This window comes from Halichoerus grypus, chromosome 9 (genome assembly GCF_964656455.1).
Source record: "Halichoerus grypus chromosome 9, mHalGry1.hap1.1, whole genome shotgun sequence".
NCBI classification, from domain to species: domain Eukaryota; kingdom Metazoa; phylum Chordata; class Mammalia; order Carnivora; family Phocidae; genus Halichoerus; species Halichoerus grypus.
This window is the reverse complement of record NC_135720.1, coordinates 7,545,912-7,560,451: the sequence shown is the minus strand read 5'-3', so window position 1 is coordinate 7,560,451 and position 14,540 is coordinate 7,545,912. Positions and strand designations below refer to the sequence as shown.

The following is a 14,540-nucleotide window of genomic DNA, read 5'->3' as shown; positions in this document are numbered from 1 at the left end:
TTTGTAAACATATACATGTAGTGATTTTTCTCCAAATGGTATATTCTGGATCTTTCCATGTTGACACATGTTCATAGTGATATGAGCAAATATTGCTTGGGCTCCGGCCATGTGCTGGGGACCGCTCCAAGGGCTTTGCATGAGGTATTGTGTGAAATGCTCATATTAACTCTCTGAGACTGGGAGGCACTATTATTATCCCCGTTTTAAAGACAAAGAAACAGAGGCAGAGAACTTCTGTTCAATATATGAAACTGTCATTTTTTTAGGTCAAAAATAGCCAGAATGACAGCCTCATAAAGGCTAACACAGGAGCTGCATGGCAGTTCACGCTGTGGCTCCACCGTGATTTATGTGGGCTTTCTGCCATTGATTAGCATTTCCCCCTTGTTTTTTTACTGTTATACACATGGCAATAAACATCCTTGAAAATGCATGTTTTAGACAAAAATATTTGTGAGAGTATTTCTCCAGCATAGGTATACACAAAAGTAGAATTATGGGTCGAAGCATATGCATATTTTAAAATTTTATGGATATTTCCAAATCGCCCTCCGAAAAGATCCTACCAATCTACACTTGAATCAACAGCGTGGGAGAGGGTCTGTGTCCTACTGCCTGGAATTGACACTAAGCTCCTTGCAGGCTGGGGCCATGCGTGTCTTTCAACAAGTATTCCCACGTGGAGTGTGGAGTAATGTCAATGACCTTGTGATTGGCCTCCAGGCAGCACCCGAGTCGCCTCATCTTTGTGTCTCTGCCACCCTTGTCCCAACACCCAACACGGGAGATACTCAGAAAGCTTTTGTCCTTATTCGAATGTCTTCCTGGCTGATGTTTTAGTTGGATGTTCTTATATAAGTAACGACACACGACTTAGAAAAACCACCATGAATTAAGGTTTCCTTTACCCTGTGGTGTGGCTGTTCTCAGCGCTGTGGGCCAGGGCCTGGCTCAGTCTTTCCCTCCAGTGTCACAGCCAGCTGCCGGGCAGCGCCATCTTCCTAGCTGAAGGGCAACTACCTCGTGGGGGTGCTCCCATGTGAGCGGGGACATCTGTCATTCAAGTGAGACGCACTCCACACCGTGGCACCCGGGCTCAGGGCAGGCATGGTGCCCCCGGTCCTCATGCACAGGGTTCTGGGGGGTCTCCCAGCAGCTCCCTCAACAGCCTGCCTTGCCTGCCCCCACCATCTGCCCAGGGCGGCAGCAGAACCTGGGGGAGCTCTGACCCTCTCCCTCCAGGAAAAATGGGAGTCCCAACTCCTTGCACCCTTTGGAACCTCCAACTCAACTTAGAAGTTGCCAAAGGGCACCTGATCAGAAACTATGGGCAGGTGACTGGCACCAAGGACACCCGTGAGGAAGCGGGGTCCTTCCCTTGTGTATTTGGGGGGAAATCTCTTGTCAGCAGTTGTGGGTTGCAGATGTCTCAGCTCGCACTACAACGCCGGCAGTCAATGACAAATGCTAAAAGCGCAGATAGAAGAGAAGCAAAATAAGGTCTTTGCCCCCACAGCATTCACCATCTTGTTTGTGTTTCCAAACCAACCCTCAGGAAGCAACCAGGAAAAAGCATAGGAGCTTTGAGCTGACAAGAACCGGGGCCAGTCATGGAGTAGTTAATTGAAAAACAGTACAGCTAGGAATGAAAACAACGCATCAATTCAAAACTGAAGCGGAAGCAGGGGCCGGGGGGCTTGGTGCCATCGGGAGGGGGCTCTCAGTGGGAGGATGCTGGGAGGAAGGGAACCGGGCGGGCAATGTTCCTGGGGCCTCCCCGGGCCCGGCTCAGGCCACCGTGACGCGGCAGTCATATCTTGGCCCGTAGGGTGAGCGAGGGCAGGGTCTATCGGTGGACACGGCCCCTCAGGGCCCGGCCCCACACGTCCCTGAGCACGGGGACGGCGTTCTGTCCGGGGCCCCGGAGCAGCAGACTGTAGGAAGACACAAGGGCACAGGACAGCTGAGGCCCCTGCCCAGGAAGGTCACTCGGGAAAGCGGCTGGGATTCGACTCCTCCAAGGTCAGGCACCACCAGGTAAAAACATGCGGACCTCCAGGTTCCCAGGCCTGGCCCTACTGTGTGTGGTGATTGTTTGCTGCCACCTGAGACTGAGTCACCCATGGGGAACTCACAGCCATGTGACACAAAAGGCAAAGAACGACAGAAAACTCTGGAACACGGAGAAGCCGCTATTGTCCCTCAGCGACGTCCTCATGGAGCACCTCACTAACTAGAGTTTTCCGGTGACGCCTCACAGTTCTCCTTGATCAGCCTGTTCCTGCTCTCCTAGAAAGTGAGTGGTGACTGGGTCCGCACGGGAGGGATGATGGCTGCAGGGGGGTCATGCTCAGACCACGATGAGCCATCCGCCTGGTGTCCTCAGACCCTGGAATCACCTCTCTCTCCCGGCTCCTCCTGACGCTTGCAGGTTGGGCACATGTGGCTGTCGGTTAGAATCAGCCTTTATTGGTGCCAATGAACAAACTTCGGGACCTAAGAAGGGACCTGGGGGGTGGGGGGCCCTTCCCTTTCCTTCGCTGCCTCCCCCCAGGAGCCCTCTCCATTCTGTGCCGGAAGTCCTTCTACCCAGGGGCACTGCCTCAGGTTAGGGACTCGGCACGCTTTCCTCTGGCCTCTGCAGTGGCCCAGATGTTGTGGGGACAGTGGGCTCTGCACTCCTGGGGCTGCTGGTGGCTCTGCGGTGGCCCCGCCAGGAGCCCCCCACCCCGGGGCCCTGAGCTCCTCTCAGCTTCCTCACCTCGCTGGCTGAGTGGGGCTGACACCCACTTGGGGACTTCACATTCTGTCCAGGTTCTGTCCTTCTCATGTCTGTCTCGGTCCTCGAGAACATTCCCACCTCACCATCACCATCAACACAGACAGGGCTGCCCCAACCCTCAAGCCATTTTTACTTTGACCTCAGAAGGAATCTAAGTGTTCAGAGCTGGAGGAGATGCATGGGACACCGGAGAAAGGGAGGCATGCCGCTCACCCAGAGTGAAAGGTCGGCTGAGGAGCAGGTTTCCTCCGGTCCCCGGGGCCTCACCGCCTTATCACCGAAACCGGTTCCTTCCCATCCTCCCTCCCCCCCTCCAGTCCCCACCTCGTCCCCAACAGATACCTAAGTTACCACATTCCCTTCCCGCCACCCCTGCAGCCTCGGCCTGCACATTCCTTCCCGGCAGGAGGGAAGGGACACCCCGATCACCCGCCCGGGGAGCCAGCAGGGCCTTCGGGGGCGTCAGAAACTCGTAACAGACCAGATTTACGAGCGCGGTTTCTACATGATGCAGCCGTGTGGACGTCTTCGTCCTGTTTAAACATTTTCAGATTGCCCAGTTTTGCAGTCTTCATTTCTCCCGTGGCAACTCCGTGCGGGCGGGGCTGGAGCTGGCCAGCAGCTACTTCCCCGCGGCTCAGCCACCCCCCAGTCCTACCCGGGGGGCCCCCCCGTCCGGCCTGCTTCGCAAGCTCCCCGTGGGCGGCCCGGGCCCGCGAAGTGACCGGAGCAGGTGCCGGTGGAGACAGTCGGTCGGGGGCAGAGTCGCTCCTGTCGTGTTTGCTATTGTGCTGCTCAGCTTAGTCACGGGTCGGAAACGCGGGGTAGACGGACCAGAGGAAAAGCGAGGAGGGAGCAGGGGGTACCTATTTTCCTGTCTGTAACAAACGAGGAAGAGGAGGAAAATGGTAAGGAGCACCGTTCACTGAGTTAGCTCGCGGCGTCCTGGCAAGCTACTGCTGCTGTCCCCATTTTGCAGATGGGGACCTGGAACCCGTGGGGCCAGGCAGCTGGCTCCACTCCCGGAGCTGGGACGTGAGCGTGCGGGGTGTGGAACCCCGGGTGAGCGGCGGACACGGGCGCCCAGGAGGCCTCTCGAGGCTGCACACACACGAAAAGCTGTGATTATATGGGGTGGGGTGGGAGGTGAGAGAGAGCACTCTGGGAGGGGGGCAGATAAGAGGAAGATCACAGGGGAAGGATCATATCTTGGCCTCAGGCGGATGGTGGTCAGTTCCTTATCTGTAAGATGCAGAAGGCTCGCGGTAAAGGTGAAATGCGCCGATGTATTCAAAGCATTTACCACGTGCGTGGCACAGAGCTGGTCTTCTGCATATCACTCCTACCAGGGACCCCACAGCAGGAGGACCAAAGACGTAAGGAAGAGCTGGAGAAAAACATCTCCTTCCACAGATGGAGGAAATGAGCAACACACCAGGCTGAGCGTCCACTTCCGGGCAGCCCTCCGTCTGCAACCCCCAGACCCACCCTGTCCTCAGTCTCCCCGCACACAGCCGGTGCTGAGCAGCCTCCACCCTGGTGGGGAGCCCGGTCGTGCACGCGCTCCCTGGGGACCCCACCATCCTGCAGACCCACAGCCAGGACCTCTCCCCGGCCTGGAGGATGGGGTGTGAAGGTCCCCTCCTGCCCCAGCACACCTTACACTGAACTTCCTGCTCACTCCCGGCTTGGCAAGACTGCCGCTTTCTCTCTTCCGTGCCGCCCATTCTGGTAGAGGTGCTGAGGAGAGGTCTAAGAAAACAGGGCAGGCAACGTTTCTGCCAAAAAGACCCTGGAATTCAGACTGGTGATCAGAGTTCATTGTTCAAGCATGTGTCAACCATACGGCATCTCCCGCATCTGGACACAGGGGAGAGATGCAACAAAGGAAAATAGTAGTTGTATAATTAACTTTATCTAACTTTAAAAATGACATAATTACATCTATAATGATGTGTAATCTATAAACTAAGTACATATAATTATGTGCTTCTAATAGTTCCTATAATTTTAACTTTTAACTGATAATAATTAGGTGAAAAATTAAACCTCTCATCCTCAGAAGCCCCCCCAAAATGCAAAAGCAAAGCTCTCAAGTTTGTAATGCATGATGTGCTATTGTCCCCGTCCAGAACCAAAGGTGGAGGGGACACGCCTCTCCCCTGGCCACACCGCGCTGGGGAGGGGACTGGCGACGTGCTCTTTGCACCTGTCCTTCACCCCTCACCTGGGGGCCATCCATCAAGCACCCACCCGGCACTCTCTGAGCCCTAGGCAAAAACTGGAATAAATATACGAAACTGAACAATCTGGGGAGCTGAGAAAACAGGAAAGTCTGGTCTCAGCTGCGGCCCCTGGGGGGTCTTGCTGCGGGCGCCAAGCGGGGACACGCTGTAAAAGAGAATAGACTTAAATAACCGAATGTATCTTTTATGTTATGGGGCCTGACACAGACGCTGGCATTTCTGATCTGAGACCAGATCTGGGCACTGGTCCCTGTCTGTCCACCTCTAGGCCCTACTGTGCAGCCACCTACTCCCCACGCCCCACTCATAGTGTCCCTAACCAGCTGCAAACGTGGCTGGAGCCCGTTCCTCCTGCTTCGCACTTTCTCTTCTCCCCCACTCTTCCCACCACCTCTTATCCAGCCTTCCAGGCTCAGTACATGTCCCCATTTCCGTGAAATCTCAGATCCAAGGCCACAGACCCGGGTCTCCCGAACTTCCTGATGCTAAGTGTGCTCCACTCATTTGGGCACTTGCTTGGATTTTATTTTGTCTGCACCATTTCCAGTTAGCGCCCCAGCAGGTGCCTTCCTGCCTCACGCAGCTTTCAGTGCTCCCTTCCGGCCACACCAGACAAGGAGCCCAGTGCACTTGTTGCATTTCAGTCCACACCCCGGAGGCGTTCCAGCTTTTCCCACTTCGGTGCCCAGGCCATCGGATGGATGATGCTGAGGCAAGACGCCCAGAAGCACACACACAGTATACCTGTGCTGTTAACCTTTCGTGGGACAGGTTAGGAAACAATGTCTACAAAGGTTCGGCAGAGTGGGCGAGGAGGAAGGGGAGTTTGGGAAGTCAGGCAGCAGGGCTCTGATTGAAACTGACCTGCTAGGTGCTGGCGTGGTGGGAAGCCACTTCCTCCGTCACTGTCCCCCTCCCGACCCCCACGAAGTGCCTGCTTCTAGGCAGGCTTTGCCCTTGGCCGGGTATGGAGGGAATGGACCTGAAGCTCAAATCATGAAAAGGTCATGTTGCCACATTATAACTTTCATGTTGCTACATTGTAACTTTCTCCTGAAGCCTTGAGCAGGTGGCAATGAAGGGCCATGAAAACATGCCTGAACTGGCCCGGGCAGGGGGTGCTGGTTTCTCCTGCTCCCCTCCGCACCATATGCACATCCTCCCAAATGAAGGGAAGGGGAATTGGGCAACGGATTTTGAGCTAGAGGTGGACTGAGACCAGGCAGTAAAAACGCTCCAAGACTTTACAGTATGAACAATGGTGTGAATAATGTTAGGGGTGGAAAATCAGCTTTATATTAAGTGGAGTCAGACTCTGCTTCCAGTTATTGGGTCAATCTTTCAGCGAGGCCAAACGTCAAGAAATACGACTCTCTTGAGTGAGGAGTATAATAGCCGGGGAGAAGCCCTATGCTTCCCACCCTCAGTCAAAACCTTCAGGTGGGAGGAGAGGGAAAGAAGGGGTCTAGAACCCAAACCCCACCACAGCACTCTGGTGCCCTGACATCTGGCTTCTCGAAACTCCCCTCCAGGTGAGCCGCTCGGAGATCACTGAGCCGTGGCATCGGTGCCATCTGACTTTCCAGTCCTGGATACATGAATGACCTTGCTCATCCAGTCAGCAAATCCTGAGCCCACCGGGCGCTCAGCACAGTTGGAGGTGCTTGGATGTAACGGTGAGCAAACCGATTCCGGCAGGGGAGACACAAATGCGCAGACACAGAAACATATACCCTGGAAGATGGCTCTCAGGACGGCAGGGCAGCAGGGGTGGGGGGGCGCTGATCTTTCGGGAGGGCTCAGAGGAGCCCTCTCTGGCTGTCACAGCAGTTTAGCGCAAAGCACGCCGTGACCTAATTGAATATGACCTGTGCCAGACAAGGGGCTGGCTTTGTACACGGGGATGTTTCCAGTGCCTAGAACTGGGAACACAGGTAAGAGGTGACTGGCTGCCGTGTGGGGAAAACGTTAACAGGTTCACAGTGGGGACCAGGGACAGGGAGTGGGCTGCGTGATTAGCCAGGGAGAGGGCAGAGGGTGTGGGCACGTGGAGGGTGAGTTGGGTTTTGGCAGGTGGAATGGACAGGGTCCGCGGTAGGCTAGATGGGGTGCAGGAGAAGAGGTTAGGGAGAGATTCTAAGGTTTCTGCCCTGAGCAGCTGGGGCAGGGAGGGAGGGGCGGGTGGCAGGGGCACAGGGGCTGGGGTTGGGACACATCAGTCAGGTGAGGGGATACTGCAGTCTTGGCTCGGACTAGTGCAGTAGTAATGGTGCTATCCCACCCTAGCCTCGAGCCTCCCCCTTCCCTGGCACCGAACACCTCGGATCACTCCGTCCCCCTTCCCTGCCCCACCTCTTCTCTCCCAAACCCTGCCTGTCATTCTCCTTGAAACACTTTCCCACTCAGTCACCAGATTAGGTTCCGACCCCTTCCAGGCGCTGGGCAAGATGAGAAATTGAACTTCACCAGATCTGGAAGCAGCGATAGCTTGGGATCAGCAACACCATTAGCACCCAGATTTTGTTCTCTAAAAACGACTCCCCACTGTCAGGAGGCACACTGCCCACAGTGAGGAAAGGCACTGCAGTGAGATATTCTCTTGGACAACCACTAAATCCGGATCTATCGAGCATTCATGTCTAACTCCCAGGTTACCAGGGAGGGAGGAACAGGTGAAAGAAACCCCACCCCTGTGAGCACTCACACAGCCAGAATGTGGGACCTTCCACAGGACAGAGGTAAGAAGGGGAAAAACAAGGTGGGAGGGGTCTGTTCTAATATAAAGAAGACAGACATAACAAGTGGGATGACCCTATTTAAATCCTGATTTGAACACTCCAAATGTTAAAAACAAAAACAACAAGACAGCTCGGAAACCACTGGGGAAATCTGAATCTCGATGGTATAAGATGATACTAAGAGAATATTAATTTTGATAGTGGCGATAATATTGGGGTTATGTTTTTAAAGTGTCCTTATTCTTTATAAAACACACCTTGTGTTAATTCGGAGTGGCATTTCATGACATACAATATCTGGCATTCACTTGAAAAACAACTGCTACTAAGATGAAATAGTTAAAGTTACCTTAGGTGCCGTGTATATGGGGAATCCTTATGCTATTCTCTCTACTCATATTTGTTTATATGTTCCATAACTTTAAAAAAAAAAAAAGCTAAAAGAAACAAGTTCCCTCTTCTACAGAAAAATACATCCAGGAAGCAATGAGTCCAGGGTCAAGGGCGTTCCCCCAAAACACTCTAGCCCTGCCTCAAGCATTCACTGCCACTTCTCTAGAGGCAACAAGGAGAAAGAGACAAAGACAAAAATCTTAGGAAGATATCCACGTGTAAAATGCAGACTAAGCCCTCAAATGGATTTCCATTTTTTTAATTTCGGAGAGAGATGAAGATTAAAATACAATTTGAAAATACTTTGCACTTCAGTGCCATTCTATTAAGCGAGTTAAAGGAAGGTTTAAAGTTCTCCGAGTGAAAGCCTGCAGCTCTCTGCTCTCCCTCTGCTCCCTCCATGGACTGGTAACGAGCTCTCAGAATCTTCTGTGCTCCACTATCCACACGGTCACCGCGTCAAGTTCCCAGGCCTGGTCCGGGCCGCGTGGGAGTCAGGCCACAGAGGCTGGGCCCCCGAGCCTCACCCCGTCTCAGCAGAGTGACTTTGGGGAGCTTCATTCCCCCATCTCAGTCTCCTGATGTCTAAAGTGGGGACAATGGCACCACTAGTCGGTGGTGACGCTCCTATGTCCGTGCTTGGTAAATAAAAGCTAGGTGACTGCTTGGTGACAGTGATTGGCTATGGGCCATGTTTCCGACCTTGATCGAATGAGTACGTACTTGCTCAGTGCTTTCTCTGCCAAGTTCCTGTAAGGTGCGGGGAGGGACAGGCAGAAATCTTCCAGGCTCTCTTACAGAAGGGAGTCAGGAACACCCAAGCGAAATGGGGATTTAGCAACACTTTGTGAAGGGTCTGGCTGACAGCCAACTCTTAAGGGCAAAAGGCCCTTACCCCACTCCTCCCTCCAACCCTTCACACACTGACCCCTCCCTATTTCTCTGATCCAAATCCTAGTGCCCTTCAAGACCGGATCAAATCCCCCTGACCCCAAATTCTGAAGTGTCCTTGACTCGCGAATGGGTCTCTGTGCCTTCTGCTTCATGATGGCAGGTTCATGCGCCTCTGGTCTCTTTTACCTCCTTGAGCTATGACCAAAATGCGCTATTTAAGTTCCCAGAGGTGTCTGGAAGCTTAGATTTCTACCACCTCCTCCTGAGGTCTCCGTCAGAGTGGTCCTCCCAGAATTACTTGCTAAGTTGCTTTATGGAAAGAAAGCTTTCTTAAAACCAAGAAGTATGAAGGCTGTGGTCATATTCTGAGGTGTTTACCTTCCCATATGCACAAAGATGTTATACCCTTGTTAAACCTCAGGCCCAAATGTTCTCCTTGAAGATAAGAGGCCTTTCCTTCCATCCTTGAATGGAAGTTGGGTCCACACTGTCCCCATGTGGGCGGAACCCACATTCCACGCTGAGTTTCTGCCAACAAGCCTGGAAATAAGGCACAAGATGGCGTTCTCAACGTAAAACCGTAAAAACAAACGCCGAGGACCGTGCAGAGATGTGCAGAAGTCACCTTCAAGAGAACAAATGGTCTCCTGGCCAACACTCAGACCCCAGCTTCATGTAAAGAAAAGGATACAACTGTAGAAAGAGTGAATCAACCAGAAGGCACGCTGGTCACGTGGGGGCCAGGCCTGCCCATGGGGCTGATACCCCTCTACCACGGCATACCCACCGAGTCCCTTTGCCCAGATTGCACATGTACCCATCCGCCTCCTAAGTGTGATCTGAATTCCAGTGCACATCAGTCTTCAGGGCAAAAACGTCTTGATCAGCAAATGTGAGCATTCACTTCATCCTACTGTCTCCACTGAGAAATAAACTATGAGCTGCATTCTTATTTTCAGACATAAGTGTATCATAAGATTGCTTAATATCAGTTCATTGGAGCCTGATTAAAATAATAATAAATCAAATGTCATAGCCCAAAACACTGAGGATCAGACTCTGGAATGTGTAAGTCTTCCAAATACAACCACCCTAGAGGGAGGTCCATCCCACGTCCTGCTATCTCTAGGGCTCCTCTACAAAGAGCCATTTGTTTGTGGCCAGGAATTTTAACTTACGGCGTACTCACGGGTCAGCTGGTCACCCCTCGACAGTAACCCCCCGCCATCCACTGCCATCGCCTTGGTCCCCAGTCCTACCTCGTCCGTGTCTGCTGCTATCCTTCCTCTTTTCCATTCTCAGTGGTGCCCTGTCCCCCCCCCCCACCCCCGATGACCTTCTTTCTGGTCTGTCTGCCTCCAGCATCACAGGCTCCTCTCATCCAGTCTGTGCCCCATGCCCACTTAATCCTGTCAACACGCTTGTTGGGTCCCCATCATCCACAGACGCAGTGAGACTCCTTAGCAGAGTCCTACTGCTTGGCCCACCCTGGCTCTTCCGCTTCATCCTACCACACACCTTGAGCTAAAGTCAAGTTCCTGGAACTACCTAGAACTCTGTCCCTACCCCTAAGGTCTGGCCTCTTGCTCAAGCTCTTCTCTAGGCCCAAAGTCCCTTTGAATTGCATGTCAAAACCTTATCTGTCCACCAGGTCTCAGCTCAAATGAGATCTCCCTGGGAAGTTTTTCTTGATGCCCCCCCCCCCCCAACCCCTTCCATTACAAGTAGCTTGTCTCTCTTCCCCAATCCCCCCATTTAGGGACTCTGTACCAATAGTTCATCAAAGTCAGACAGACGTGATTTGAAATCTCATTCCATCACTTACTAGCTTTATTAAATCAGCATATTACTCAACCTCTCTGGTTTTCAGTTTTCTCTGTAAAAAAGGAATAATATAATGTCACTAAAAAAATTGTTCTGAACATTAAATAAGACCAATGTTTGCAAAAGAACCTGCAGGTAGCCGTGGTAATGGTCAGCTTGATTCTCTTCTTTCTCACATTCTGGAGGCTTCCCTGGTAGGATTTCTCCCCCCATAGAGCACGAATTCCCTCGGGAGTTTGGGGGTGGGGGCAGCTGAGCCTTGCCCGTTTTGTTGGTTTGCTGCCTGTGACACACAGAACAGGGCTTGCACGACCGCAGACAAATATCTGTCATTCACCAACCTGGGTAAGTGTGTGCGTGTCAGGGAAGAGGAAATTCACAAAGATCCAGATTATGTCAAAAAAATCAGTTAAGGATTGGTAGGGTCCTCTAGCCCAGTACATTTTTTTTTAAAGCAACATTAAGAAATTACTAATCACTTTAAGAGCATTTAAAGCAAATTTTAGAATCTACTTAAGATAAATACCTGCTCTTAATTTTTATCTATTTGCTATCTTCTCTCACCTTCCCCTCATCAAAATATAATTAGGCTTATTTTCATAACTCAGATTCATTACCCACCGAGAAATACATAAATTGTAATTTGTAGAAGGTTAAAAAAAATTAAGATGCTAAAATATACACTATTCCTCAAATAATTTGTAAGGCCATGTGAAGAACAAACCATCATGGAGTTGTTTTTTAAAACATCTTTCCTTTGGGGCACCTGGCTGGCTCAGTGGGAAGGGCATGCGACTCTTGATCTTGGGGTCGTGAGTTCAAGCCCCACATTTTGTGTAGAGATTACAAAAAAAACAGATAAACTTAAAAGAAAAAACAGAACTTTTCTTCACATGGAGACACTCCTCCTCTCAGCTTAGGAGGCCACGGGGTACTTAACTTTGTCTTTTCTAGTAAAGGACCAACTTCAGTGGAGCAACTTTTAATTATCGAGAATAATGTATAAATTGGTTATTCTTCTCTCACAAGTGATAAATGAGGCCACCAGATAGTTCAGAATCTGTCCTAACATCAGCCGTTTCAAGTGAAACACTTCACTAGTGTTTTCAACACGGTAATATTCTGTCCCTGTTAAGGTTGTCAGATAGAACACAAGGTGCCCAGCGAAACTGAATTTCAGATAAGCTACAAATTGTTGTTCAGCGTAAGTATGTCTCATGCAACAATAAAGGAAAGCTACAGTTACAGTAAAGTATGAGCCATGGAATATCTGGGGCATACTCATATTAAAAAATTCTGTGTTGTTTATCTGAAATTCAAATTTCACTGGGCAGCCTGAATTTTTATTTGCTAAATCTGCCAGTCTGAGTCCTTATCAAGCCAGCCGTTGGCATGGCAACGAGCACTGAGGAGGCTCTGGGAAGGCAGCTCTGGCTGGACTGACCTGCCTCGACGGTCCCATGGGCTCTCGTGGACCTCGTGGGACCCTGACAGCCATCTGGGAGATGGGCCTGACTCCCCCATTCTACAGATGACAAGACAGAAGGGACAGGGCTCCCCAAGGTCACGGATCTGGGGGAGCAGGATTCCTGTTGCCACCCGGGATTCCTAGCAGTGGATGGCAGAGTTTTCTCACCTTGCTGACCTCATGAATATGCAAAACATGTGTTTCCGAGAATCTTAGCAATTGTTAAATAATAAACCTGTGCTTCAAATATATCCCAATCTTTCAAAGGTCCCTGAGAAATCATTTTGCTGGGGTTTGCCTGAGCTTTATCTAATCAAGTTTTAAAGCCACTCAGTGGGCACAACGACCTGTTACTACACCCTAATTGCTCAACAGCCCTGGGAACACCAAGGCCAAGAACTAAGAGGCTTTGCCATCTGTGAGCACCCCATGTAATCCCCACCAGCTCTGGTTGTGGGGGCTAATCGCTGCAGCCGGCAGAGCCCCGGGTGAGGCAGGGGTTCCGGCATCCTGGGGAGGTGAGGTAACCCCAGCCCAGGCTGACTGGGGGGTGGCGCGTGGGGACTGGGGGGATAGTGGAAGGACACAGGGGATGGAGCAGGGGGCAAGAGGGGGAGTCAAGGAAGGAGGAAGGAGGGGAGAGCACACACCGTGCACAGGCAGGGACCTAGGCTTGTCACATAGCCTATCTCATCACCTAGCCCCAGGTCACTTGTCAGGATTAGGATCTTCCACACAGATGCAGAGACTGAGGCTCACATTTCGGTAACTCGCCCGGGATCTCTGGTTTGTGCACTTCCAGGACCAAGGCTGGGGAGGGGGTGGGCGCAGCCTAGAGCTCCCTCCCTCAGCTTCCTTCCGCCCACGATCCCCTTCACCCTCTCCTCACCACCGGCCCTCCCAACCCACTCAGGGTCCCCTCAGCAGAGGCCAAACAGCAACCTTGGCACCGGCCTCCGGAGGCTCTGTACCCGTGCGGGCCTGGGCTCTATGTCACATTTTATCATTTTATCCGGGATGCGTATTTGTCCTCATTGTAGCACATCTGGACTCAGTGCCTCTTACCATGGAAGCTGCACCTCCGTGTAACTGTGGCGGGTCTGCTTCGTTCTTAGAGATCTCTAAGGCAGGATGCGCCCCACAATCAGGGGCACCTTAGATTCCGTGAAGGACAGGAAGGAAAAGAACCAGGGTGACCTTTGCAAGCTGATGTCCTTTAGACAGGCTGCATCTGCAGCACGGCCATGAGCTGGGTACGGCCGGGCGCAGAGGCAGCGGGGACGGGGAGGGGGGCCTGGGTGGAGCCCAGGGGATTCTCAAGGCAGTGGAACTGCTGTCTATGATATTGTCATACCACACTAATGCAAGATGCTAATAGTAGCGGAAACCGTGTGTGTGTGTGGGGGGGGGCAGGGGGCAGAAGTGAGGGTTACACAGGAACTAACTGTACTTTCTGTTTTCCTATAAACCTAAAACCACTCTTAATAAAGTCTATTAATTAAAAAAAGGACAGGGTGAGTTGATCCTTTTCTATTTCTTCCATAAAAGAATGTTCTAGAAGACACATAAACTACCATTGATGTTTCTGCCCTTGGCATGTTCTCTCCTGCCTTTCAGCTGGTGTCAGTTCTTGATGGCCCATCAACAGAGTCCTTGAGACGCTTTGTCAGGAAGAAAGCAAACTGAGGTTCTGTCAGATCCCTGGCCTTACGATGTTGACCAAGACGGTAGAAAGAATCCCACTCCACCTGCACCTCCAAACACCTCAAATCTCACTCTGCAATCATGACGGCAAGAAAGGAAGATCAGCAGCTGCCAAACCCCTATAGGTCCAGAAGGAAAAGGAACGACATCAACATGACCTGAAATATCCATCTCTAGGGTAAAGGCCAGCAGAAAGGAATCCATCATTAGGAGAGTCAGTGGCGTTGGCTCTTGGGCCATAATTTGACCTATCTATCCAATAGACTCTAATCTGAGGCTATAATGGTAGTCAAGGCTTGTTCTTTGTTCTTGACAAATATATTCAGAGGCAAACAATCTTCCCAATCTACATTTCCCATGAACAGAATTCAGTTAGACTCACTGCTACTCTGGTGTTCAAATCTCCCCAGCATCACTACCTTGGTTTCTGAATCCTTGAAAGGCTAATGACTGGATTCCAGATATAATAACATATTGATCAAGTGCTC

The 14,540-nt window shown here is 51.4% G+C and overlaps 1 protein-coding gene across 7 annotated transcripts in view; it reads right to left on the bottom strand.

Moving 5' to 3' along the window:
• AGPAT4 (1-acylglycerol-3-phosphate O-acyltransferase 4) overlaps nucleotides 1-14,540 on the bottom strand; it is a 120,336-nt gene that overhangs the window by 34,593 nt on the left and 71,203 nt on the right. The gene's annotated exons all lie outside the window — the stretch shown is intronic.